Below are 5,173 nucleotides of genomic sequence, written 5' to 3'. Positions count from 1 at the left end.
CAGCAGTCTGTGTTAGCAGTGTTTTATATTCAGTTTGCGCTTACGTAAATGATTGTGCAAGATGTGAAAGACAATCTAGCCCCTGGGAATTATATGTGTTTTTGGGTGTAATCTTTATGTGCGTAGCCAACACATAAGAATATAGAGAGGTTTTAACATGTTACAGTTGCCATCACCCCAAATAAATATAATTAACCAAGCAGCTTTCAGTTGCACTTATAGGCAGGATCCAAAATAGCTCATGGTTTGTGGTGGCAGATATATAGGAAATATGAGCCTGTAAGGAACAATGTATTGCTTTGTTTTTTGTAGCATTGTTCACCACATTCTCATAATGGTCAGATAAGAAACTCTTCAGGCCAAGGAAGGGTTAGGAAAGCGCATTCCAAAAAAACATTAAAGCCGATGTGGTTTCATAGGATGCCTCTTCGCAGTTCAGAAGAAAACTCTGGTGAATTATGTCACACTTCAGCTGAATTAAACTCTAGTTTAGAGAAGCTGGTATCACGGTAATCACCAGGACAGCCCAGTCCAGAAAGAAAGTGGTATTAAGCTATGTTTATAATATGGGGCCATGTGTTCCTTCCTTTTACCACAGAGCCATAAACATCACATATCCCACTCTGCAAGTCAAGCTGTCCCAGAAGAGACGTTAACAATATTGGGGGCTAGAGGAAATGGAGGCACCTTACCAGTGTGCTCCCCTGAGGGTCTGGCATGTGTTGGCTTGGAAATCCTTGACAAGACTCAAAAGTGCCATTAAATCTTTTCTCTGGCTTTTATTTTTTCCTTAGAGCTGGTGACAGCATATAGGAAAAGGGCACGTGCTGGTGGCAGCACATCTCATACCCACAAATACTTGGTGCCAAGAAAGAAGCACTCTTCAAATCATTGGAGAGCCAAGTCAGGCCCATGGGTGGCCTAACCATTCCCGAGGTGTCCATGTATCTCTGTAGAGGTCTGGGATCTTTATTTTGTCTGGCTGTAAAGCACAGCCCTGGGTGGAAGAGCGAAGGAAGAACTGAAGAGGCAACCCCTGGTTGACTTTCTGCTGGATGCTTCCATCTCCTGAAGTTTCCCCAGCAATGGGGCACCACAAGTTTTCAGTACAATGCAAGGATGCCTAAATGCCAGTGAAAAAAATCTGCTCAGGAACAGCTAAACCAGTTTTGCTGAAACCTTAAACATACTCAGCATGAGGCAGATTCCCTCAGAACAGATTTTTTCCACCTGGATGATTTAAATTTGGCAAAATCATAATCAGATTAATATAGGGTGGAAAATGATAAAATCCTGCCAGCTCTGCCTAGAATAATAGCTCAAATGTTGTCCACTCCTTTTTAGACCAAGATTTGTCTTGTTCTGCTACATCTAAATTAATGCCTTCAAGACTGACCTGCCTTAGTGTTTATTGCAGTTGTAACTCATTTAGTAAATCAAATCACGACAGTGAGGAGGAGGAAGAGGTGAGAAGCGAATATCTAACAGATGAGTTATCTGGAAGACGGCAGCACCGACTGACATCACCCTGCAATGTGCGGTGCCTCTGTCTGGAGCAGTCTGGCTTCCACGGCGCTAGGAAAATCAGAGGTGAACTCCCTCCTATTTCCTCCTTGGAAGGTGTTCAAGGCTGTGGCCTCACCTCTCTTGGAAGAGTCTTGAAATATTTTCAATAATGGGAAGGGGTGGAATAGCTGCGGGCTGGATCCTCTTGGAAAGCGCCCCGCAGCATCGCGGGGTGAGGCTGCTGGCTGCCCGCGCCGGCTGGTAAAAGATGGACTTTGCTGGATCGCCCACTCCGTAAAAGATGGACTTTGCTGGATCGCCCACTAATTCTGCAGAGCCAAACGCAGTTACTGCAGCTAGGAATGATTCATCTCTGGTGTAACGCTCCTGAAGCCTGCAGTGTCACAGAGGGTGCTATTTTGGGCGAAACTCCTGGTTTTGAGAGCAGAGAACGGGCAGGTACTGTGCCAAAAAAATATATGGTAGTGGTAACAGAACCCGCGGAGCAAAGAAAGAGTTCTGTGCTTCGAGACTCATTTCACTTATAAATCGTGGAATAATTCACGTATTGACCGGAATAACCACCCCAGGCATCAGAAATCTTCTGTGGGGCGCTTGTGGCAGGTACCCGGGGTGCGGTGGGAATACCGCCCGGCATTTCTCTCCGGTTTTGGAGGCATTCGTTTCCTGATGTCCCGACGTTTGAGAGGGGGTGGTGTTGTTTGATTATTTATTAGTATTTATTTTAACGCATTTGCGGACGACAGACCGGCGCAGCCGAGGGCGGCTCCGCTGCTCGCCCCCTCCCTCCGCCCCCTCCCCGCCGTGCGCGCCCGCGGAGCCGCCGTCCAGGTGTTTCACGTTAGCGCCGTCCCGTAAAACCCGCTCACGAACACGGTGACACATAAACGCTAAATTAAAGCGGCGCTGCTCCCCCCGCCCCGGGGCTGGGGGGCGAGGGAGACCCGGCCACCCGCAGCCGGGCCCCGACGCCGCCTCTGCGGGGCTCCCGGCTCCCCGCAGCACCGGGAGGGCGCCGCCGGCGGGAGGCTCCAGAGTCCCACGGGAGCCCGTGGGCTGCCCGCTTCCTCCGGTAAGGGCTTGCCCCCTCGCCACTCGAGACACCTGTGGGGCGCCGTCCTTGGGGAAAGCTGCTCCGGGCTCCGCTGCTTCCCCCGGGAAACCCGTCCGACCCCGTCCCCGCCAGCCCCCCTGGCCCGGGGGACGCACGAACCAGCGAGTTTCCACCGGCCTTTCCCAGCCTGAGCTGCTTTTTCTGTCCGCCCCGTCGGGAGCCCGGCCCGGACGGCGGCGGCGGGGGAGCCGGGCGTCCCCCCAGGTACCGTCGGGGCTCTGGCAGCGGGGGAGCCGGGCGTCCCCCCAGGTACCGTCGGGGCTCTGGCAGCGGGGCCGCCTGGAACAAGTGAGGACCCTGATTGTATATTTTTTTTTTTTTCCTTGAGCTCGGAACTCCTCGAAGGCGGGGGATTTCACAGAAAGGGAAGGGGAGGACGGGCCCCGAAGTTATTACACAAAATAATGAGTTCTCCAGCTGATCCCTTCGGGCTGAGCTTGTGCCGGTGCGGGGATGCACGCATCCCGCCCCGCCGCCCTCCAGAAATCCCCAGATTAGCAAGAAAACTTGGGGGTGTTTCAAGTGCATTCCAGGAAAATGAACATGAATGTTTTTTGTGTTTTTTGTTTTTAGGATTTTTTTTTAATCAGGAAAGGGGTGCTTTTTTTTTTTTCTCTGTCTCTCTCCCGAGGTTTTTCAGATAAATTGGAGTGCTTTCCAGAGGGAACCTGGAGAAGAAATAATACAAATATTATAGCACTGTCTTGATCTTGTGGTGTCCACAGCACCTTACTTTAAATGCCCGTTAGAATGTAAAATCCAGTCAAAACTGTATTCGCCGCAGCAATATTGGTAATAATGTATTTTATCCGAAGCTGCGTTATCTCCCTCACAACAGAAACTACAAACAAAATGTATGGTCCAAAAGAAAAGGAAAAGGTTTTATTTAATCCAGAAAATAATTAAAATCTCATGTATTTTTATTGGTTTTAGTATCCAGCAGAGTGAAAATATTGAAACTCTGAGACCCCTTGCATTAAAAAGTCACAACTGTTCTATTTTATTAGTTCTGACTGTGTGAAAAAAATTATAAGGACAACATTGAAAAAATCCGGGTTTTAGAGCCCCGAATGGCCATAAAAACAATAAAATCAACTATAAAACCTGCACTAGTGATATTAAAAAATTATGTAGTTCAATAAATGTGACATTTCATGAATGCGGACTTAATAGTCTCCAACCCGTGGAAGGAGGAAGGCTGAGGTCTAACAATTGAATTTGAAAAGGGGCGGTGCTGTAGAACTGCAAAATTAAGTGCTTCATTTTTCTTGTTAGGGATTATGCAGTGGTAGTGGAATGTAATAACTGTGCCATTAAAACTTCCTTTTAACAAGGCCTATTGCTTGTATAAAAGTCAGAAAAGAATAATCTCTTCCTCTATTTATTTGTTTTCCAATAACACAGCAAAACATGATTGAGGGGGTTTTTTTCTCTTTTCGGTTAAACTTGTTCTCAGGATTTTGAATCGACAGCTTGTAAAATATTGCAGGGGCCCTCCATACTGCTGCCTCGTATCATGCACGTCGTTATTCCAGAGGGCAACGGGTCATCGGTTTACTGTACATTTATTAAGTAAATCAAGCTGCAAATCCAACACTTCCAGATGAAAACATTAGCTAAACCCCTTGGAAAGAGCAATGCCTGGGAGACTGAGCACAGAGAGAAAAAATAATCAAAACTGTCAGCTCTCTTTACGTGTACCTGATATTTACAAGACACAAGACCACGCTTTAAAGGTGAGTTTTGGCATTTGTTAACAATGTAAAGAAAAGAAAAAAAAACCCAAACCCCAACCTCACTATATTATTAAAAAAATATATATTTCCATTTCACCGACACCCTTTCGTCTCGCTCTGAGCCTCTTAGTTATTAAGATCTTCGTGGGTTAAAAAAAAAAAAAAAAAAAAAAAAAGTTAAACCAGCACCTGCTATTCCTTAACAGCTTTCCGCGCTCCCGTCAGCTCGGGGAGTGGGAGGGGGACGGGCGACCCGGCGGAGTCCGCGGACCCGCGGGGGCACCTGCCGTCTCCGCTCCCACGGAGGGGGAGAAGGCGGCGCCACCCGCTGCCGTCGGGGCGAGTCCCCGGAGGGTGTCGGGGCCGGGGGACAGCGGGGGTCGCTGCCGCCTCCCGCCTCGCCCGGACGGGAGCGGGGCCGGGGCAGGGAGCCGGCGGCGCCCGGACGGAGCGAACGTCTCTCCCCGGGGGCGACGGGGCAGGAGGGTCTACAAAAAAAACCCGGCGAATTTTTATAAATTAAAGGGACGGTGCCCAGGTGGCGCTGCTCGGGCCGCCGCGCCGCCTTCCCCCGCGGGGCTGTCGGGGAGCGGGTCCCCAGGGCCCCGCACCCCCCGTCCGGGGGCGCCCCCCCCCCCGCGTTTGCCAGCCGCCGTCAGTGCCCGGCGAGGCGCGTAGGAGGGAATCGCACCGCACTGCTCCGCGCCCCGCCGGGCTCCCGGCCCTGCCCTGGGGGACGCGGCAGGAGCCTTCGCGGCCCCGCGCTCCCCCGCCCCTTTCCCGCTCCGCGCAGCCA

This window comes from Calidris pugnax, unplaced genomic scaffold (genome assembly GCF_001431845.1).
Source record: "Calidris pugnax isolate Ruff unplaced genomic scaffold, ASM143184v1 scaffold64, whole genome shotgun sequence".
Lineage (NCBI taxonomy): Eukaryota > Metazoa > Chordata > Aves > Charadriiformes > Scolopacidae > Calidris > Calidris pugnax.
The sequence above is the reverse complement of the archived record's forward strand: the minus strand, read 5'-3'. Positions refer to the sequence as shown.